This window comes from Taudactylus pleione, unplaced genomic scaffold, assembly GCF_031769625.1.
Source record: "Taudactylus pleione unplaced genomic scaffold, aTauple2 ptg000393l, whole genome shotgun sequence".
Classification (NCBI taxonomy): Eukaryota; Metazoa; Chordata; class Amphibia; order Anura; family Myobatrachidae; genus Taudactylus; species Taudactylus pleione.
Genome location: NW_028284794.1, coordinates 6,081,837 through 6,109,003, shown reverse-complemented (window position 1 = coordinate 6,109,003; position 27,167 = coordinate 6,081,837). Strand labels below are relative to the sequence as shown.

General features: G+C 44.7%; 1 pseudogene across 1 annotated transcript in view; it reads right to left on the bottom strand.

Annotated features, from left to right (window-relative positions):
• Window positions 1–27,167, bottom strand: part of LOC148507431 (NXPE family member 3-like) — a 50,678-nt pseudogene that overhangs the window by 13,274 nt on the left and 10,237 nt on the right. Inside the window, exons 2-3 of the transcript XR_015869719.1 lie at window positions 10,136–10,356; window positions 6,140–6,211 (exon numbers count right to left, since the gene is read on the bottom strand). The product of XR_015869719.1 is annotated as an NXPE family member 3-like (transcript). The remainder of the gene's footprint in view (window positions 1–6,139; window positions 6,212–10,135; window positions 10,357–27,167) is intronic.

The window sequence follows — 27,167 nt, the reverse complement described above, 5'->3', positions numbered from 1 at the left end:
ACACGATAGGCAGCACTGACACATGATAAGCAGTACTGACACATGATAAGCAGTACTGACACACGAGAAGCAGCACTGACACACTATATGCAGTACTGACACACTATAGGCAGCACTGACACACGATAGGCAGTACTGACACACTATAGGCAGCACTGACAAATGATAGGCAGTACTGACACACGATAGGCAGTACTGACACACGATAAGCAGCACTGACACACGATAGGCAGTACTGACACACGATAAGCAGCACTGACACACGATAGGCAGTACTGACACACGATAAGCAGCACTGACACACGATAGGCAGCACTGACACACGAGAAGCAGCACTGACACACTATAGGCAGTACTGACACACGATAAGCAGTACTGACACACGATAGGCAGCACACACACACGATAAGCAGTACTGACACACGAGAAGCAGTACTGACACACGATAGGCAGCACACACACACGATAAGCAGTACTGACACACGATAGGCAGCACAAACACACGATAAGCAGTACTGACACACGATAAGCAGCACTGACACACGATAGGCAGTACTGACACACGATAGGCAGTACTGACACACGATAAGCAGCACTGACACACGATAGGCAGCACTGACAATCGATAGGCAGTACTGACACACGAGAAGCAGCACTGACACACGATAGGAAGTACTGACACACGATAGGCAGTACTGACACACGAAAGGAAGTACTTACACACGATAGGCAGTACTGACACACGAGAAGCAGCACTGACACACTATAGGCAGTACTGACACACTATAGGCAGCACTGACACATGATTGGCAGTACTGACACACGATAGGCAGTACTGACACACGATAGGCAGTACTGACACACGAGAAGCAGCACTGACACACGATAGGCAGTACTGACACATGATAAGCAGTACTGACACACGATAAGCAGTACTGACACACGAGAAGCAGCACTGACACACTATAGGCAGTACTGACACACTATAGGCAGTACTGACACACTATAGGCAGCACTGACACACGATAGGCAGCACTGACACATGATAAGCAGTACTGACACATGATAAGCAGTACTGACACACGAGAAGCAGCACTGACACACTATATGCAGTACTGACACACTATAGGCAGCACTGACACACGATAGGCAGTACTGACACACTATAGGCAGCACTGACAAATGATAGGCAGTACTGACACACGATAGGCAGTACTGACACACGATAAGCAGCACTGACACACGATAGGCAGTACTGACACACGATAAGCAGCACTGACACACGATAGGCAGTACTGACACACGATAAGCAGCACTGACACACGATAGGCAGCACTGACACACGAGAAGCAGCACTGACACACTATAGGCAGTACTGACACACGATAAGCAGTACTGACACACGATAGGCAGCACACACACACGATAAGCAGTACTGACACACGAGAAGCAGTACTGACACACGATAGGCAGCACACACACACGATAAGCAGTACTGACACACGATAGGCAGCACAAACACACGATAAGCAGTACTGACACACGATAAGCAGCACTGACACACGATAGGCAGTACTGACACACGATAGGCAGTACTGACACACGATAAGCAGCACTGACACACGATAGGCAGCACTGACAATCGATAGGCAGCACTGACACTTGATAAGCAGCACTGACACACGATAAGCAGCACTGACACACGATAAGCAGCACTGACACACGATAGGCAGCACAAACACACGATAAGCAGCACTGACACACGATAGGCAGCACTGACACACGATAAGCAGCACTGACACACGATAAGCAGCACTGACACACGATAGGCAGCACTGACACACGATAGGCAGCACTGACACACGATAGGCAGCACTGACACACGATAAGCAGCACTGACACACGATAAGCAGCACTGACACACGATAGGCAGCACTGACACACGAGAAGCAGCACTGACACACTATAGGCAGTACTGACACACTATAGGCAGCACTGACACATGATTGGCAGTACTGACACACGATAGGCAGTACTGACACACGATAGGCAGTACTGACACACGAGAAGCAGCACTGACACACGATAGGCAGTACTGACACATGATAAGCAGTACTGACACACGATAAGCAGTACTGACACACGAGAAGCAGCACTGACACACTATAGGCAGTACTGACACACTATAGGCAGTACTGACACACTATAGGCAGCACTGACACACGATAGGCAGCACTGACACATGATAAGCAGTACTGACACATGATAAGCAGTACTGACACACGAGAAGCAGCACTGACACACTATATGCAGTACTGACACACTATAGGCAGCACTGACACACGATAGGCAGTACTGACACACTATAGGCAGCACTGACAAACGATAGGCAGTACTGACACACGATAGGCAGTACTGACACACGATAAGCAGCACTGACACACGATAGGCAGTACTGACACACGATAAGCAGCACTGACACACGATAGGCAGTACTGACACACGATAAGCAGCACTGACACACGATAGGCAGCACTGACACACGAGAAGCAGCACTGACACACTATAGGCAGTACTGACACACGATAAGCAGTACTGACACACGATAGGCAGCACACACACACGATAAGCAGTACTGACACACGAGAAGCAGTACTGACACACGATAGGCAGCACACACACACGATAAGCAGTACTGACACACGATAGGCAGCACAAACACACGATAAGCAGTACTGACACACGATAAGCAGCACTGACACACGATAGGCAGTACTGACACACGATAGGCAGTACTGACACACGATAAGCAGCACTGACACACGATAAGCAGCACTGACACACGATAGGCAGCACTGACAATCGATAGGCAGCACTGACACTCGATAAGCAGCACTGACACACGATAAGCAGCACTGACACACGATAAGCAGCACTGACACACGATAGGCAGCACAAACACACGATAAGCAGCACTGACACACGATAGGCAGCACTGACACACGATAAGCAGCACTGACACACGATAAGCAGCACTGACACACGATAAGCAGCACTGACACACGATAGGCAGCACTGACACACGAGAAGCAGCACTGACACACTATAGGCAGTACTGACACACTATAGGCAGCACTGACACATGATTGGCAGTACTGACACACGATAGGCAGTACTGACACACGATAGGCAGTACTGACACACGAGAAGCAGCACTGACACAAGATAGGCAGTACTGACACATGATAAGCAGTACTGACACACGATAAGCAGTACTGACACACGAGAAGCAGCACTGACACACTATAGGCAGTACTGACACACTATAGGCAGTACTGACACACTATAGGCAGCACTGACACACGATAGGCAGCACTGACACATGATAAGCAGTACTGACACATGATAAGCAGTACTGACACACGAGAAGCAGCACTGACACACTATATGCAGTACTGACACACTATAGGCAGCACTGACACACGATAGGCAGTACTGACACACTATAGGCAGCACTGACAAACGATAGGCAGTACTGACACACGATAGGCAGTACTGACACACGATAGGCAGCACTGACACACGATAAGCAGCACTGACACACGATAGGCAGCACTGACACACGATAAGCAGCACTGACACACGATAAGCAGCACTGACACACGATAGGCAGCACTGACACACGAGAAGCAGCACTGACACACTATAGGCAGTACTGACACACGATAAGCAGTACTGACACACGATAGGCAGCACACACACACGATAAGCAGTACTGACACACGAGAAGCAGTACTGACACACGATAGGCAGCACACACACACGATAAGCAGTACTGACACACGATAGGCAGCACAAACACACGATAAGCAGTACTGACACACGATAAGCAGCACTGACACACGATAGGCAGTACTGACACACGATAGGCAGTACTGACACACGATAAGCAGCACTGACACACGATAGGCAGCACTGACAATCGATAAGCAGTACTGACACACGATAAGCAGCACTGACACACGATAAGAAGTACTGACACACGATAAGCAGTACTGACACACTATAGGCAGTACTGACACACTATAGGCAGCACTGACACAAGATAAGCAGCACTGACACACGATAGGCAGTACTGACACACGATAGGCAGTACTGACACACGATAGGCAGTACTGACACACGATAGGCAGCACTGACACACGATAGGCAGTACTGACACACGATAGGCAGTACTGACACACGATAGGCAGTACTGACACACGATAGGCAGCACTGACACACGATAAGCAGCACTGACACACGATAGGCAGTACTGACACACGATAGGCAGTACTGACACACGATAGGCAGCACTGACACACGATAAGCAGCACTGACACACGATAGGCAGTACTGACACACGATAGGCAGTACTGACACACGATAGGCAGTACTGACACACGATAAGCAGCACTGACACATGATAGGCAGTACTGACACATGATGGGAATAACTGACACATGATAGGCAGTACTGACACACGATAAGCAGCACTGACACACTATAGGCAGTACTGACACACAATAGGCAGTACTGACACACGATAGGCAGTACTGACACACGATAAGCAGCACTGACACACGATAGGCAGTACTGACACACGATAGGCAGCACTGACACACGATAGGCAGCACTGACACACGATAAGCAGCACTGACACATGATAGGCAGTACTGACACACGATACGCAGTACTGACACACGATAGGCAGTACTGACACACGATAGGCAGTACTGACACACGAGAAGCAGCACTGACACACTATAGGCAGTACTGACACACTATAGGCAGTACTGACACACGATAGGCAGTACTGACACACGATAGGCAGCACAGACACACGATAAGCAGTACTGACACACGATAGGCAGTACTGACACACGATAAGCAGCACTGACACACGATAGGCAGTACTGACACATGATAAGCAGCACTGATACACAATAAGCAGCACTGACACATGATAGGCAGAACAAACACACGATAAGCAGTACTGACACACTATAGGCAGTACTGACACACTATAGGCAGTACAGACACACGATAGGCAGCACTGACACATGATAGGCAGTACTGACACATGATGGGAAGAACTGACACATGATAGGCAGTACTGACACACGATAAGCAGCACTGACACACTATAGGCAGTACTGACACACTATAGGCAGTATTGACACACGATAGGCAGTACTGACACACGATAAGCAGTACTGACACACGATAAGCAGCACTGACACATGATAGGCAGTACTGACACACGATAGGCAGTACTGACACATGATATGCAGCACTGACACACGATAGGCAGTACTGATACGTGACAGGCAGTACTGACACACGACGGGCAGTACTGTCACACGATAGGCAGTACTGACACACGACGGGCAGTACTGACACACGACGGGCAGTACTGACACATGGTACTGACACATGATAGGCAGTACTGACACACGATAGGCAGTACTGACACATGACAGGCAGCACTGACACACAATAGGCAATTCTGACACAGGATAGGCAGCACTGATACACGATAGGCAGTACTGACACACGATAGGCAGTACTGACACACGATAGGCAGTAGTGATACACGACAGGCAGTACTGACACACGATAGGCAGTACTGACACACGATAGGCAGTATTGACACATGATAGGCAGCACTGACACACGATAGGCAGTACTGATACACGACAGGCAGTACTGACACACGATAGGCAGTACTGACACATGATAGGCAGCACTGACACATGATAGGCAGCACTGACACATGATAGGCAGTACTGATACATGACAGGCAATACTGACACACGATAGGCAGTACTGACACATGATAGGCAGCACTGACACACGATAGGCAGTACTGACACATGACAGGCAGTACTGACACATGACAGGCAGTACTGACACGATAGGCAGTTCTGATACACGACAGGCAGACATGACAGGCATTAATGACACACAATAGGCAGTACTGACACTCCATAAGCAGTACTGATACATGTGGAGGAGGAACTTCTCTGGTGTCAAGGAGAAAAAGAGAAAATACATTCTAAAGTGAATATAAAAGTCTATTGTTCTACGGGTAACTTACACAGTGAGCTGTTATCAGAGGTGACATTTGATTGGAGAAACCTTGCCATGGACAATTTTGTCAGTGACAGAGCTGAGGAAGGACAATCATTGATTAAACCAATTGAAATTTGTCAGAGACATAATACATTAGAGTTAAAGTTAGACTTGGCATTAGGGTAATGCAATAGAGTTAAAGCTAGACTGTTAGGGTAATGCATTAGAGTTAAAGTTAGACCGTTAGGGTAATGCATTAAAGTTAAAGTTAGACCGTTAGGGTAATGCATTAGAGTTAAAGTTAGACCGTTAGGATAATGCATTAGAGTTAAAGTTAGACTTAGTGTTAGGGTAATGCATTAAAGATAAAGTTATACTTAGCCTTAGGGTAATGCACTAGAGTTAAAGTTATACTTATCATTAGGGTAATGCATTAGAGTTAAAGTTAGACTTAGCATTAGGGTAATGCATTAAAGATAAAGTTATACTTAGCCTTAGGGTAATGCATTAGAGTTAAAGTTTGACTTAGCATTAGCATAATGCATTAGAGTTAATGTTAGACTTAGTGTTAGGGTAAAGCATTAGAGTTAGTTAGACTTAGTGTTAGGGTAATGCATTAGAGTTAAAGTTAGACTTAGTGTTAGGGTAATGCATGAAAGTTAAAGTTAAACTTAGCATTAGGGTAATGCATTAGAGTTAAAGTTTGACTTAGTGTTAGGGTAATGCATTAGAGTAAAAGTTAGACTTAGTGTTAGGAAAATGTATTAGAGTTAAAGTTAGACTTAGCATTAGGGTAATGCATTAGAGTTAAAGTTAGACTTAGTGTTAGGGTAATGCATTAAAGTTAAAGTTAGACTTAGCGTTAGGGTAATGCATTAGAGTTAAAGTTAGACTTAGCATTAGGGTAATGCGTTAAAGTTAAAGTTTGACTTAGCGTTAGGGTAATGCATTAGAGTTAAAGTCAGACTTATCATTAGGGTAATGCGTTAGAGTTAAAGTCAGATATAGTGTAAGGGTAATGCATTAGAATTAAAGTTAGACTTAGCATTAGGGTAATGCATTAGAGTTAAAGTCAGACTTAGCATTAGGGTAATGCATTAAAGTTAAAGTTAGACTTAGCATTAGGGTGATGCATTAGAGTTAAAGTTAGACTTACTGTAGCGTTAGGGTAATGCATTACATTTAAAAGGTTGACTTAGCGTTAGGGTAATGCATTAGAGTTAAAATCAGACTTAGCATTAGGGTAATGCATTAGAGTTAAAATCAGACTTAGCATTAGGGTAATGCATTAGAGTTAAAATCAGACTTAGCATTAGGGTAATGCATTAGAGTTACAGTCAGACTTAGTGTTAGGGTAATGCATTAGAGTTACAGTCAGACTTAGCGTTAGGGTAATGCATTAGAGTTAAAGTCAGACTTAGCATTAGGGTAATGCATTAAAGTTAAAGTTAGACTTAGCATTAGGGTGATGCATTAGAGTTAAAGTTAGACTTACTGTAGTGTTAGGGTAATGCATTACATTTAAAGTTTGACTTAGCGTTAGGGTAATGCATTAGAGTTAAAATCAGACTTAGCATTAGGGTAATGCATTAGAGTTAAAATCAGACTTAGCATTAGGGTAATGCATTAGAGTTAAAATCAGACTTAGCATTAGGGTAATGCATTAGAGTTACAGTCAGACTTAGTGTTAGGGTAATGCATTAGAGTTACAGTCAGACTTAGCGTTAGGGTAATGCATTAGAGTTACAGTCAGACTTAGTGTTAGGGTATTGCATTAGAGTTAAAGTCAGACTTAGTGTTAGGGTAATGCATTAGAGTTACAGTCAGACTTTGCGTTAGGGTAATGCATTAGAGTTACAGTCAGACTTAGTGTTAGGGTAATGCATTAGAGTTACAGTCAGACTTAGCGTTAGGGTAATGCATTACAGTTACAGTCAGACTTAGTGTTAGGGTAATGCATGAGAGTTAAAGTTAAACTTAGCATTAGGGTAATGCATTAGAGTTAAAGTTTGACTTAGCGTTAGGGTAATGCATTAGAGTTAAAGTCAGACTTAGCATTAGGGTAATGCATTAGAGTTAAAGTCAGACTTATCATAAGGGTAATGCGTTAGAGTTAAAGTCAGATATAGTGTTAGGGTAATGCATTAGAGTTACAGTCAGACTTAGCGTTAGGGTAATGCATTACAGTTACAGTCAGTCTTAGTGTTAGGGTAATGCATGAGAGTTAAAGTTAAACTTAGCATTAGGGTAATGCATTAGAGTTAAAGTTTGACTTAGCGTTAGGGTAATGCATTAGAGTTAAAGTCAGACTTAACATTAGGGTAATGCATTACAGTTACAGTCAGACTTAGTGTTAGGGTAATGCATTACAGTTACAGTCAGACTTAGTGTTAGGGTAATGCATTAGAGTTAAAGTTAGAGTTAATGTTAAGGTAGTGGTTACTGTTAGACTTACTCAAAAAATACAGTGTCGACATTTCATCTGTTTCGACATTGTGAATGCTGACATTATGAACATGTCAACATTTTCATGTCAGCATTATGAATTTTGACCTAATATACCAAACACCTGATAAATATAAGAAAAAAATAGGTATAATGGAAAACATAAAATTAGTAAAGTGATAAATATAATAAAGTGAAACCTTCTTTTTTTCACTTTGCTTATAACCTAACACAACTACAAAGTAAATAACAAAACATTTAAAAGTATTTGCTCGTATATGAATAAACATTATAGCTGAAAACACTCCAAGACATTCAGGGCCCCATTTATTAATGAACCTAAATACCAGCAGCACATGTCGTTCAGTATCGCAGTGATACAAATGAATATGTAACTGGTATTCATCATTACATACCTTGCTGGCGAGGTCCAGTGACGCCTCCTCATTGCCGGGGTCCTCCACTAAGCTGCTGGCAGCCAATCACTGTCAACAATGGACTTCTATGTCATACGCATGCGCGACGGTCACTCTGCCCATGTACATGACTGTTTAACCCTGTGGGGACCCGGCATTGCCTGAAAGGCTTCACTGAAGCCGGAGAGGCTGCTGCTGGGTCCGCATCCCTCTTGCCATCTAGAAGATATATTTATCAGATGAAACAGGGCAGGATCTATCGATGACACACCCATCATTTCTCATTGTTCCAGACTGTGTACTCTAAGATTACCGCAGTTTGTCACTGCATCTTTCTTACCATCTAGAGATGACGAGAGCGAGCAGTAACAAACAGCGGTGACTTTAGATTACTGCTGTTTGTTATCTATTAGCGATTGCTAAAGGGGGTTATGTATAGTTGTTAAATGGCCCTCAGGAGTGTATGTGCGTTATTGTTTTTCATTTCAAAATTATGGGATTCCAGCGCATAAGTGCATTTGCTGTATGTAACAATAGCAAACTATGATCTGCCCTGACATCACTTTAGGCAGGGCCGTAACTATGGTAGTGCGACCTGTGCTATGGAACAGGGCACTGCAGGGCAGTTGGCGCTGTTGGGCCTCTCAATTTTCCAGTGTATTATCATTCTCACTTGTAGCTTGCTCTACTTTTATCCCCAGCATCTCCTGACCTTCCCTATCTCTTCCCTGGCCCTTCCCCATGAGGCCATGGCCCTTTTTCTGGTGCACTATCTTAAGTCCCTATATAAAAAATGGAGGGGGGGCGCCAATGCTCTCTCTGGCACAGGGCACCAAAAGGTCTAGTTACGGCTCTGACCATGGGTACTGTAGATCGCAAACAATCTGCCGGCCTAGGAAATATCTGTTTTTTTTATATTTGACAAACCTTAAAAGATGTTACAGATGTTCTCCCTACAGTAGAACGTCTTTAACTATATTTTTAGTGAGGTTTCTTTCCATCGCCTATAATATATGTTATATATTGCCTAGCAATTACTGTAACTTCAAAGTGCAGCACCTGTGTGTCCATGAGTATTGATGTTGGCAGGTTTCTCTCTTCCAGCCATTTTCTATCAGACCAATCTGGGCAACTGATTTCTAACAGAAAGTCTCACTCACCCACTCAGCAGAGCATCCTCCAGTTTATTAGTCACCGTGCGGTATCCACCCATAGAGTGATAGACCCAGGAGTCACACGAAAGCTTGCGTGGTCGCACACACTGCCACGTGTCCCCGGAGATGAGGTCCCTGTAATTGCACATGTCCTTTCCTGGCAGCTCCAGGTTACACTCCATCTTTTCACTGCTACCGCTAGTTTGGAAATATCCATAGAAATAGACCTGTGAGTTGGAACCATATATTTTTAATCAACAGTTTACAATAAATTAATTATTTGCATTTTAGTGAAGCCCAACACCTGTTATGAGAGACAGTGACATCATAAGCACACCCCTGGTCTTTACACACCAGTGACCTCATTATAAGCACACCCTGTATATTACAAACCAGTGACCTCACTATAAGCACACCCCTGTACTATACACACCAGTGACCTCACTACAAGCACACCCCTGTACAATACACACCAGTGACCTCACTATAAGCACACCCCTGTACTATACACAACAGTGACCTCAGTACAAGCACACCCCTGTACTATACACACCAGTGACATCATTATAAGCACACCCCTGTACTACACACACCAGTGACCTCATTATAAGCACACCCCTGTACTATACACACCAGTGACATCATTATAAGCACACCCCTGTACTATACACACCAGTGACATCATTATAAGCACACCCTGTATATTACAAACCAGTGACCTCACTATAAGCACACCCCTGTACTATACACACCAGTGACCTCACTACAAGCACACCCCTGTATTATACACACCAGTGACCTCATTATAAGCACACTCTGTATATTACAAACCAGTGACCTCACTATAAGCACACCCCTGTACTATACACACCAGTGACCTCACTACAAGCACACCGCTGTACTATACACACCACTGACCTCACTATAAGCACACCCCTATACTATACACACCAGTGACCTCACTACAAGCACACCCCTGTACTATACACACCAGTGACCTCATTATAAGCACACCCCTGTACTATACACACCAGTGACATAATTATAAGCACACCCCTGTACTATACACACCTGTGACCTCATTATAAGCACAACCCTGTACTATACACACCAGTGACCTCATTATAAGCACACCCCTGTACTATACACACCAGTGACCTCATTATAAGCACACCCCTGTATATTACATACCAGTGACCTCACAATAAGCACACCCCTGTACTATACACACCAGTGACAACATTATAAGCACACCCCTGTACTATACACACCAGTGACCTCATTATAAGCACACCCCTGTACTATACACACCAGTGACCTCATTATAAGCACACCCCTGTATATTACGTACCAGTGACCTCACAATAAGCACACCCCTGTACTATACACACCAGTGACAACATTATAAGCACACCCCTGTACTATACACACTAGTGACCTCATTATAAGCACACCCCTGTATTATACACCCCAGTGACCTCATTATAGGCACACCCATGTATATTACATACCAGTGACCTCACTATAAGCACTCCCCTTTACTATATACACCAGTGACCTCATTATAAGCACACCCCTGTACTCTACACACCAGTGACCTATTATTAGGCACACCCCTGTACTATACACACCAGTGACCTCATTATAAGCACACCCCTGTACTATACACACCAGTGACCTCATTATAGGCACACCCCTGTATATTACATACCAGTGATCTCACTATAAGCACACCCCTGTACTATACACACCAGTGACCTCTTTATAAGCACACCCCTGTATTATACACCCCAGTGACCTCATTATAGGCACACCCCTGTATATTACATACCAGTGACCTCACTATAAGCAAACCCCTTTACTATATACACCAGTGACCTCATTATAAGCACACCCCTTTACTATACACACCAGTGACCTATTTATAAGCACACCCCTGTACTAGACACACCAGTGACCTCATTATAAGCACACCCCTGTACTATACACACCAGTGACCTCATTATAGGCACACCCCTGTATATTACATACCAGTGACCTCACTATAAGCACACCCCTGTACTATGCACACCAGTGACCTCATTATAAGCACACCACTGTACTTTACACCCTAGTGACCTCATTAAAAGCACACCCCTGTACTATACACACCAGTGACCTCTTTATAAGCACACCCCTGTACTATACACACCAGTGACCTCATTATAAGCACACCCCTGTATTATACACCCAGTGACCTCATTATAGGCACACCCCTGTATATTACATACCAGTGACCTCACTATAAGCACACCCCTTTACTATATACACCAGTATAAGCACACCCCTTTACTATACACACCAGTGACCTATTTATAAGCACACCCCTGTACTAGACACACCAGTGACCTCATTATAAGCACACCCCTGTACTATACACACCAGTGACCTCATTATAGGCACACCCCTGTATATTACATACCAGTGACCTCACTATGAGCACACCCCTGTACTATACACACCAGTGACCTCTTTATAAGCACACCCCTGTACTATACACACCAGTGACCTCATTATAAGCACACCCCTGTATTATACACCCCAGTGACCTCATTATAGGCACCCCCCTGTATATTACATACCAGTGACCTCACTATAAGCACACCACTGTACTATACACACCAGTGACCTCATTATAAGCACACCCCTGTACTATACACACCAGTGACCTCATTTTAAGCACACCCCTTTACTATATACACCAGTGACCTCATTAAAAGCACACCCCTTTACTATACACACCAGTGACCTATTTATAAGCACACCCCTGTACTATACACACCAGTGACCTCATTATAAGCACACCCCTGTACTATACACACCAGTGACCTCATTATAGGCACACCCCTGTATATTACATACCAGTGACCTCACTATAAGCACACCACTGTACTATACACACCAGTGACCTCATTATAAGCACACCCCCTGTACTATACACACCAGTGACCTCATTATAAGCACACCCCTGTACTATACACACCAGTGACATCATTATAAGCCCACCCCTGTACTATACACACCAGTGACCTCATTATAAGCACACCCCTGTACTATACACACCAGTGACATCATTATAAGCACACCCCTGTACTATACACACCAGTGACCTCATTATAAGCACACCCCTGTATTATACACCCCAGTGACCTCATTATAGGCACACCCATGTATATTACATACCAGTGACCTCACTATAAGCACACCCCTTTACTATATACACCAGTGACCTCATTATAAGCACACCCCTGTACTCTACACACCAGTGACCTATTATTAGGCACACCCCTGTACTATACACACCAGTGACCTCATTATAAGCACACCCCTGTACTATACACACCAGTGACCTCATTATAGGCACACCCCTGTATATTACACACCAGTGATCTCACTATAAGCACACCCCTGTACTATACACAACAGTGACCTCTTTATAAGCACAACCCTGTATTATACACACCAGTGACCTCACTACAAGCACACCCCTGTACTATACACACCAGTGACCTCATTATAAGCACACTCTGTATATTACAAACCAGTGACCTCACTATAAGCACATCCCTGTACTATACACAAAAGTGACCTCATTATAAGCACACCCTGTATATTACAAACCAGTGACCTCACTATAAGCACACCCCTGTACTATACACACCAGTGACCTCACTACAAGCACACCGCTGTACTATACACACCAGTGACCTCACTATAAGCACACCCCTGTACTATACACACCAGTGACCTCACTACAAGCACACCCCTGTACTATACACACCAGTGACCTCATTATAAGCACACCCCTGTACTATACACACCAGTGACATCATTATAAGCACACCCCTGTACTATACACACCAGTGACCTCATTATAAGCACACCCCTGTACTATACACACCAGTGACCTCATTATAGGCACACCCCTGTATATTACATACCAGTGATCTCACTATAAGCACACCCCTGTACTATACACACCAGTGACCTTTTTATAAGCACACCCCTGTATTATACACCCCAGTGACCTCATTATAGGCACACCCCTGTATATTACATACCAGTGACCTCACTATAAGCAAACCCCTTTACTATATACACCAGTGACCTCATTATAAGCACACCCCTTTACTATACACACCAGTGACCTATTTATAAGCACACCCCTGTACTAGACACACCAGTGACCTCATTATAAGCACACCCCTGTACTATACACACCAGTGACCTCATTATAGGCACACCCCTGTATATTACATACCAGTGACCTCACTATAAGCACACCCCTGTACTATGCACACCAGTGACCTCATTATAAGCACACCACTGTACTTTACACCCTAGTGACCTCATTATAAGCACACCCCTGTACTATACACACCAGTGACCTCTTTATAAGCACACCCCTGTACTATACACACCAGTGACCTCATTATAAGCACACCCCTGTATTATACACCCAGTGACCTCATTATAGGCACACCCCTGTATATTACATACCAGTGACCTCACTATAAGCACACCCCTTTACTATATACACCAGTATAAGCACACCCCTTTACTATACACACCAGTGACCTATTTATAAGCACACCCCTGTACTAGACACACCAGTGACCTCATTATAAGCACACCCCTGTACTATACACACCAGTGACCTCATTATAGGCACACCCCTGTATATTACATACCAGTGACCTCACTATGAGCACACCCCTGTACTATACACACCAGTGACCTCTTTATAAGCACACCCCTGTACTATACACACCAGTGACCTCATTATAAGCACACCCCTGTATTATACACCCCAGTGACCTCATTATAGGCACCCCCTGTATATTACATACCAGTGACCTCACTATAAGCACACCACTGTACTATACACACCAGTGACCTCATTATAAGCACACCCCTGTACTATACACACCAGTGACCTCATTTTAAGCACACCCCTTTACTATATACACCAGTGACCTCATTAAAAGCACACCCCTTTACTATACACACCAGTGACCTATTTATAAGCACACCCCTGTACTATACACACCAGTGACCTCATTATAAGCACACCCCTGTACTATACACACCAGTGACCTCATTATAGGCACACCCCTGTATATTACATACCAGTGACCTCACTATAAGCACACCACTGTACTATACACACCAGTGACCTCATTATAAGCACACCCCTGTACTATACACACCAGTGACATCATTATAAGCCCACCCCTGTACTATACACACCAGTGACCTCATTATAAGCACACCCCTGTACTATACACACCAGTGACATCATTATAAGCACACCCCTGTACTATACACACCAGTGACCTCATTATAAGCACACCCCTGTATTATACACCCCAGTGACCTCATTATAGGCACACCCATGTATATTACATACCAGTGACCTCACTATAAGCACACCCCTTTACTATATACACCAGTGACCTCATTATAAGCACACCCCTGTACTCTACACACCAGTGACCTATTATTAGGCACACCCCTGTACTATACACACCAGTGACCTCATTATAAGCACACCCCTGTACTATACACACCAGTGACCTCATTATAGGCACACCCCTGTATATTACACACCAGTGATCTCACTATAAGCACACCCCTGTACTATACACAACAGTGACCTCTTTATAAGCACAACCCTGTATTATACACACCAGTGACCTCACTACAAGCACACCCCTGTACTATACACACCAGTGACCTCATTATAAGCACACTCTGTATATTACAAACCAGTGACCTCACTATAAGCACATCCCTGTACTATACACAAAAGTGACCTCATTATAAGCACACCCTGTATATTACAAACCAGTGACCTCACTATAAGCACACCCCTGTACTATACACACCAGTGACCTCACTACAAGCACACCGCTGTACTATACACACCAGTGACCTCACTATAAGCACACCCCTGTACTATACACACCAGTGACCTCACTACAAGCACACCCCTGTACTATACACACCAGTGACCTCATTATAAGCACACCCCTGTACTATACACACCAGTGACATCATTATAAGCACACCCCTGTACTATACACACCAGTGACCTCATTATAAGCACACCCCTGTACTATACACACCAGTGACCTCATTATAAGCACACCCCTGTATATTACATACCAGTGACCTCACAATAAGCACACCCCTGTACTATACACACCAGTGACAACATTATAAGCACACCCCTATACTATACACACCAGTGACCTCATTATAAGCACACCCCTGTACTATACACACCAGTGACCTCATTATAAGCACACCCCTGTATATTACATACCAGTGACCTCACAATAAGCACACCCCTGTACTATACACACCAGTGACAACATTATAAGCACACCCCTGTACTATACACACCAGTGACCTCATTATAAGCACACCCCTGTATTATACACCCCAGTGACCTCATTATAGGCACACCCATGTATATTACATACCAGTGACCTCACTATAAGCACTCCCCTTTACTATATACACCAGTGACCTCATTATAAGCACACCCCTGTACTCTACACACCAGTGACCTATTATTAGGCACACCCCTGTACTATACACACCAGTGACCTCATTATAAGCACACCCCTGTACTATACACACCAGTGACCTCATTATAGGCACACCCCTGTATATTACATACCAGTGATCTCACTATAAGCACACCCCTGTACTATACACACCAGTGACCTCTTTATAAGCACACCCCTGTATTATACACCCCAGTGACCTCATTATAGGCACACCCCTGTATATTACATACCAGTGACCTCACTATAAGCAAACCCCTTTACTATATACACCAGTGACCTCATTATAAGCACACCCCTTTACTATACACACCAGTGACCTATTTATAAGCACACCCCTGTACTAGACACACCAGTGACCTCATTATAAGCACACCCCTGTACTATACACACCAGTGACCTCATTATAGGCACACCCCTGTATATTACATACCAGTGACCTCACTATAAGCACACCCCTGTACTATGCACACCAGTGACCTCATTATAAGCACACCACTGTACTTTACACCCTAGTGACCTCATTAAAAGCACACCCCTGTACTATACACACCAGTGACCTCTTTATAAGCACACCCCTGTACTATACACACCAGTGACCTCATTATAAGCACACCCCTGTATTATACACCCAGTGACCTCATTATAGGCACACCCCTGTATATTACATACCAGTGACCTCACTATAAGCACACCCCTTTACTATATACACCAGTATAAGCACACCCCTTTACTATACACACCAGTGACCTATTTATAAGCACACCCCTGTACTAGACACACCAGTGACCTCATTATAAGCACACCCCTGTACTATACACACCAGTGACCTCATTATAGGCACACCCCTGTATATTACATACCAGTGACCTCACTATGAGCACACCCCTGTACTATACACACCAGTGACCTCTTTATAAGCACACCCCTGTACTATACACACCAGTGACCTCATTATAAGCACACCCCTGTATTATACACCCCAGTGACCTCATTATAGGCACCCCCCTGTATATTACATACCAGTGACCTCACTATAAGCACACCACTGTACTATACACACCAGTGACCTCATTATAAGCACACCCCTGTACTATACACACCAGTGACCTCATTTTAAGCACACCCCTTTACTATATACACCAGTGACCTCATTAAAAGCACACCCCTTTACTATACACACCAGTGACCTATTTATAAGCACACCCCTGTACTATACACACCAGTGACCTCATTATAAGCACACCCCTGTACTATACACACCAGTGACCTCATTATAGGCACACCCCTGTATATTACATACCAGTGACCTCACTATAAGCACACCACTGTACTATACACACCAGTGACCTCATTATAAGCACACCCCCTGTACTATACACACCAGTGACCTCATTATAAGCACACCCCTGTACTATACACACCAGTGACATCATTATAAGCCCACCCCTGTACTATACACACCAGTGACCTCATTATAAGCACACCCCTGTACTATACACACCAGTGACATCATTATAAGCACACCCCTGTACTATACACACCAGTGACCTCATTATAAGCACACCCCTGTATTATACACCCCAGTGACCTCATTATAGGCACACCCATGTATATTACATACCAGTGACCTCACTATAAGCACACCCCTTTACTATATACACCAGTGACCTCATTATAAGCACACCCCTGTACTCTACACACCAGTGACCTATTATTAGGCACACCCCTGTACTATACACACCAGTGACCTCATTATAAGCACACCCCTGTACTATACACACCAGTGACCTCATTATAGGCACACCCCTGTATATTACACACCAGTGATCTCACTATAAGCACACCCCTGTACTATACACAACAGTGACCTCTTTATAAGCACAACCCTGTATTATACACACCAGTGACCTCACTACAAGCACACCCCTGTACTATACACACCAGTGACCTCATTATAAGCACACTCTGTATATTACAAACCAGTGACCTCACTATAAGCACATCCCTGTACTATACACAAAAGTGACCTCATTATAAGCACACCCTGTATATTACAAACCAGTGACCTCACTATAAGCACACCCCTGTACTATACACACCAGTGACCTCACTACAAGCACACCGCTGTACTATACACACCAGTGACCTCACTATAAGCACACCCCTGTACTATACACACCAGTGACCTCACTACAAGCACACCCCTGTACTATACACACCAGTGACCTCATTATAAGCACACCCCTGTACTATACACACCAGTGACATCATTATAAGCACACCCCTGTACTATACACACCAGTGACCTCATTATAAGCACACCCCTGTACTATACACACCAGTGACCTCATTATAGGCACACCCCTGTATATTACATACCAGTGATCTCACTATAAGCACACCCCTGTACTATACACACCAGTGACCTTTTTATAAGCACACCCCTGTATTATACACCCCAGTGACCTCATTATAGGCACACCCCTGTATATTACATACCAGTGACCTCACTATAAGCAAACCCCTTTACTATATACACCAGTGACCTCATTATAAGCACACCCCTGTACTATACACACCAGTGACATCATTATAAGCACACCCCTGTACTATACACACCAGTGACCTCATTATAAGCACACCCCTGTACTATACACCCCAGTGACCTCATTATAGGCACACCCCTGTATATTACATACCAGTGACCTCACTATAAGCAAACCCCTTTACTATATACACCAGTGACCTCACTATAAGCACACCACTGTACTATACACACCAGTGACCTCATTATAAGCACACCCCTGTACTATACACACCAGTGACATCATTATAAGCCCACCCCTGTACTATACACACCAGTGACCTCATTATAAGCACACCCCTGTACTATACACACCAGTGACATCATTATAAGCACACCCCTGTACTATACACACCAGTGACCTCATTATAAGCACACCCCTGTATTATACACCCCAGTGACCTCATTATAGGCACACCCATGTATATTACATACCAGTGACCTCACTATAAGCACACCCCTTTACTATATACACCAGTGACCTCATTATAAGCACACCCCTGTACTCTACACACCAGTGACCTATTATTAGGCACACCCCTGTACTATACACACCAGTGACCTCATTATAAGCACACCCCTGTACTATACACACCAGTGACCTCATTATAGGCACACCCCTGTATATTACACACCAGTGATCTCACTATAAGCACACCCCTGTACTATACACAACAGTGACCTCTTTATAAGCACAACCCTGTATTATACACACCAGTGACCTCACTACAAGCACACCCCTGTACTATACACACCAGTGACCTCATTATAAGCACACTCTGTATATTACAAACCAGTGACCTCACTATAAGCACATCCCTGTACTATACACAAAAGTGACCTCATTATAAGCACACCCTGTATATTACAAACCAGTGACCTCACTATAAGCACACCCCTGTACTATACACACCAGTGACCTCACTACAAGCACACCGCTGTACTATACACACCAGTGACCTCACTATAAGCACACCCCTGTACTATACACACCAGTGACCTCACTACAAGCACACCCCTGTACTATACACACCAGTGACCTCATTATAAGCACACCCCTGTACTATACACACCAGTGACCTCATTATAAGCACACCCCTGTACTATACACACCAGTGACCTCATTATAAGCACACCCCTGTACTATACACACCAGTGACCTCATTATAAGCACACCCCTGTATATTACATACCAGTGACCTCACAATAAGCACACCCCTGTACTATACACACCAGTGACAACATTATAAGCACACCCCTATACTATACACACCAGTGACCTCATTATAAGCACACCCCTGTACTATACACACCAGTGACCTCATTATAAGCACACCCCTGTATATTACATACCAGTGACCTCACAATAAGCACACCCCTGTACTATACACACCAGTGACAACATTATAAGCACACCCCTGTACTATACACACCAGTGACCTCATTATAAGCACACCCCTGTATTATACACCCCAGTGACCTCATTATAGGCACACCCATGTATATTACATACCAGTGACCTCACTATAAGCACTCCCCTTTACTATATACACCAGTGACCTCATTATAAGCACACCCCTGTACTCTACACACCAGTGACCTATTATTAGGCACACCCCTGTACTATACACACCAGTGACCTCATTATAAGCACACCCCTGTACTATACACACCAGTGACCTCATTATAGGCACACCCCTGTATATTACATACCAGTGATCTCACTATAAGCACACCCCTGTACTATACACACCAGTGACCTCTTTATAAGCACACCCCTGTATTATACACCCCAGTGACCTCATTATAGGCACACCCCTGTATATTACATACCAGTGACCTCACTATAAGCAAACCCCTTTACTATATACACCAGTGACCTCATTATAAGCACACCCCTTTACTATACACACCAGTGACCTATTTATAAGCACACCCCTGTACTAGACACACCAGTGACCTCATTATAAGCACACCCCTGTACTATACACACCAGTGACCTCATTATAGGCACACCCCTGTATATTACATACCAGTGACCTCACTATAAGCACACCCCTGTACTATGCACACCAGTGACCTCATTATAAGCACACCACTGTACTTTACACCCTAGTGACCTCATTAAAAGCACACCCCTGTACTATACACACCAGTGACCTCTTTATAAGCACACCCCTGTACTATACACACCAGTGACCTCATTATAAGCACACCCCTGTATTATACACCCAGTGACCTCATTATAGGCACACCCCTGTATATTACATACCAGTGACCTCACTATAAGCACACCCCTTTACTATATACACCAGTATAAGCACACCCCTTTACTATACACACCAGTGACCTATTTATAAGCACACCCCTGTACTAGACACACCAGTGACCTCATTATAAGCACACCCCTGTACTATACACACCAGTGACCTCATTATAGGCACACCCCTGTATATTACATACCAGTGACCTCACTATGAGCACACCCCTGTACTATACACACCAGTGACCTCTTTATAAGCACACCCCTGTACTATACACACCAGTGACCTCATTATAAGCACACCCCTGTATTATACACCCCAGTGACCTCATTATAGGCACCCCCCTGTATATTACATACCAGTGACCTCACTATAAGCACACCACTGTACTATACACACCAGTGACCTCATTATAAGCACACCCCTGTACTATACACACCAGTGACCTCATTTTAAGCACACCCCTTTACTATATACACCAGTGACCTCATTAAAAGCACACCCCTTTACTATACACACCAGTGACCTATTTATAAGCACACCCCTGTACTATACACACCAGTGACCTCATTATAAGCACACCCCTGTACTATACACACCAGTGACCTCATTATAGGCACACCCCTGTATATTACATACCAGTGACCTCACTATAAGCACACCACTGTACTATACACACCAGTGACCTCATTATAAGCACACCCCCTGTACTATACACACCAGTGACCTCATTATAAGCACACCCCTGTACTATACACACCAGTGACATCATTATAAGCCCACCCCTGTACTATACACACCAGTGACCTCATTATAAGCACACCCCTGTACTATACACACCAGTGACATCATTATAAGCACACCCCTGTACTATACACACCAGTGACCTCATTATAAGCACACCCCTGTATTATACACCCCAGTGACCTCATTATAGGCACACCCATGTATATTACATACCAGTGACCTCACTATAAGCACACCCCTTTACTATATACACCAGTGACCTCATTATAAGCACACCCCTGTACTCTACACACCAGTGACCTATTATTAGGCACACCCCTGTACTATACACACCAGTGACCTCATTATAAGCACACCCCTGTACTATACACACCAGTGACCTCATTATAGGCACACCCCTGTATATTACACACCAGTGATCTCACTATAAGCACACCCCTGTACTATACACAACAGTGACCTCTTTATAAGCACAACCCTGTATTATACACACCAGTGACCTCACTACAAGCACACCCCTGTACTATACACACCAGTGACCTCATTATAAGCACACTCTGTATATTACAAACCAGTGACCTCACTATAAGCACATCCCTGTACTATACACAAAAGTGACCTCATTATAAGCACACCCTGTATATTACAAACCAGTGACCTCACTATAAGCACACCCCTGTACTATACACACCAGTGACCTCACTACAAGCACACCGCTGTACTATACACACCAGTGACCTCACTATAAGCACACCCCTGTACTATACACACCAGTGACCTCACTACAAGCACACCCCTGTACTATACACACCAGTGACCTCATTATAAGCACACCCCTGTACTATACACACCAGTGACATCATTATAAGCACACCCCTGTACTATACACACCAGTGACCTCATTATAAGCACACCCCTGTACTATACACACCAGTGACCTCATTATAGGCACACCCCTGTATATTACATACCAGTGATCTCACTATAAGCACACCCCTGTACTATACACACCAGTGACCTTTTTATAAGCACACCCCTGTATTATACACCCCAGTGACCTCATTATAGGCACACCCCTGTATATTACATACCAGTGACCTCACTATAAGCAAACCCCTTTACTATATACACCAGTGACCTCATTATAAGCACACCCCTTTACTATACACACCAGTGACCTATTTATAAGCACACCCCTGTACTAGACACACCAGTGACCTCATTATAAGCACACCCCTGTACTATACACACCAGTGACCTCATTATAGGCACACCCCTGTATATTACATACCAGTGACCTCACTATAAGCACACCCCTGTACTATGCACACCAGTGACCTCATTATAAGCACACCACTGTACTTTACACCCTAGTGACCTCATTATAAGCACACCCCTGTACTATACACACCAGTGACCTCTTTATAAGCACACCCCTGTACTATACACACCAGTGACCTCATTATAAGCACACCCCTGTATTATACACCCAGTGACCTCATTATAGGCACACCCCTGTATATTACATACCAGTGACCTCACTATAAGCACACCCCTTTACTATATACACCAGTATAAGCACACCCCTTTACTATACACACCAGTGACCTATTTATAAGCACACCCCTGTACTAGACACACCAGTGACCTCATTATAAGCACACCCCTGTACTATACACACCAGTGACCTCATTATAGGCACACCCCTGTATATTACATACCAGTGACCTCACTATGAGCACACCCCTGTACTATACACACCAGTGACCTCTTTATAAGCACACCCCTGTACTATACACACCAGTGACCTCATTATAAGCACACCCCTGTATTATACACCCCAGTGACCTCATTATAGGCACCCCCTGTATATTACATACCAGTGACCTCACTATAAGCACACCACTGTACTATACACACCAGTGACCTCATTATAAGCACACCCCTGTACTATACACACCAGTGACCTCATTTTAAGCACACCCCTTTACTATATACACCAGTGACCTCATTAAAAGCACACCCCTTTACTATACACACCAGTGACCTATTTATAAGCACACCCCTGTACTATACACACCAGTGACCTCATTATAAGCACACCCCTGTACTATACACACCAGTGACCTCATTATAGGCACACCCCTGTATATTACATACCAGTGACCTCACTATAAGCACACCACTGTACTATACACACCAGTGACCTCATTATAAGCACACCCCTGTACTATACACACCAGTGACATCATTATAAGCCCACCCCTGTACTATACACACCAGTGACCTCATTATAAGCACACCCCTGTACTATACACACCAGTGACATCATTATAAGCACACCCCTGTACTATACACACCAGTGACCTCATTATAAGCACACCCCTGTATTATACACCCCAGTGACCTCATTATAGGCACACCCATGTATATTACATACCAGTGACCTCACTATAAGCACACCCCTTTACTATATACACCAGTGACCTCATTATAAGCACACCCCTGTACTCTACACACCAGTGACCTATTATTAGGCACACCCCTGTACTATACACACCAGTGACCTCATTATAAGCACACCCCTGTACTATACACACCAGTGACCTCATTATAGGCACACCCCTGTATATTACACACCAGTGATCTCACTATAAGCACACCCCTGTACTATACACAACAGTGACCTCTTTATAAGCACAACCCTGTATTATACACACCAGTGACCTCACTACAAGCACACCCCTGTACTATACACACCAGTGACCTCATTATAAGCACACTCTGTATATTACAAACCAGTGACCTCACTATAAGCACATCCCTGTACTATACACAAAAGTGACCTCATTATAAGCACACCCTGTATATTACAAACCAGTGACCTCACTATAAGCACACCCCTGTACTATACACACCAGTGACCTCACTACAAGCACACCGCTGTACTATACACACCAGTGACCTCACTATAAGCACACCCCTGTACTATACACACCAGTGACCTCACTACAAGCACACCCCTGTACTATACACACCAGTGACCTCATTATAAGCACACCCCTGTACTATACACACCAGTGACATCATTATAAGCACACCCCTGTACTATACACACCAGTGACCTCATTATAAGCACACCCCTGTACTATACACACCAGTGACCTCATTATAAGCACACCCCTGTATATTACATACCAGTGACCTCACAATAAGCACACCCCTGTACTATACACACCAGTGACAACATTATAAGCACACCCCTATACTATACACACCAGTGACCTCATTATAAGCACACCCCTGTACTATACACACCAGTGACCTCATTATAAGCACACCCCTGTATATTACATACCAGTGACCTCACAATAAGCACACCCCTGTACTATACACACCAGTGACAACATTATAAGCACACCCCTGTACTATACACACCAGTGACCTCATTATAAGCACACCCCTGTATTATACACCCCAGTGACCTCATTATAGGCACACCCATGTATATTACATACCAGTGACCTCACTATAAGCACTCCCCTTTACTATATACACCAGTGACCTCATTATAAGCACACCCCTGTACTCTACACACCTGTGACCTATTATTAGGCACACCCCTGTACTATACACACCATTGACCTCATTATAAGCACACCCCTGTACTATACACACCAGTGACCTCATTATAGGCACACCCCTGTATATTACATACCAGTGATCTCACTATAAGCACACCCCTGTACTATACACACCAGTGACCTCTTTATAAGCACACCCCTGTATTATACACCCCAGTGACCTCATTATAGGCACACCCCTGTATTTCTACTTCAGGGTCCATAGGGTATCCACAGGATACCTTGGGGTATAGGTGTGACGTCAGTCGCAGGGCACCAAAGAGTTAAGCTTTCAGCCTCCCAGGATGCACTAGGTCCCCCTCCTATACCCCGCCCCCGGGCCAAGGCACCTCAGTTTAGTTTGGTGCCCGGCCGGAGTCGGGTGCACCTGTTGGAGTGGGGGCTAGAAGAGCCCCTGAAGCTTTTTCTTCATGCAGCGGTGGCTGCACATCTGGATGAACAGCATGGACAGTCAGTCCTGACGTCCATGCTGTCTTCCCTACACCCCGCCGGTACCAGAACGCCGGTACTGATCCGGGGATGCTGGTGGGCGTCTGGGGTCACAGCTAGCGGTGACCCCAGATGCTCCGGACCATGGCCGGATTCAAGGGGGACAGAGGTAAGCAGCGGGGTCCCGCGGTGGGTCCCCGCTGATCACATGGTCCTAAGTCCCCAGGCAGGGGGCTCCCTGGGGACTGGCTGCAGCGTGGAGCCAGGCGACCAACCTGCGCTTCCACTACCCCCTGGGACAGCGGACCGCAGCAGAGCGGTAGCGCTGCGGCGTCCCAGGGGTTAAATGCATGCCAGGGGAGCGCGCCTTCCCTGTCTCACAGCCGGCGCCTCCCCCGCTGCACACAGCCCTCTCTGCACTGTGCTGACTGGTCCTGTGTCAGCGCTCCTCCCCAAGGCCAGCTTCTCTCTGCTCCTCGGCGGCCATCTTCTCTGCAACGCATGGTGAACGCTGCTGGAAGTCTGGAAGGAAGCATCGTGGTCTGGGTCCCCCCGCATACCTCTCCTCCGCTGTGGCTCAGGTCTGTGTATGCAGCGCTGTGTCCTACCAGGCCCTGTGTCTGTGTAGTTGAGTGATCAGCGCTGTTAGTGCAGGAATTTCTCTGCATTGTATGTGACTGTGCTAGCGCTGCCTGTAACTTTTCTTCTCTAAACTGTCAGCTTTATTACTGTCCCTGTTCTTTCTGCTAAAGC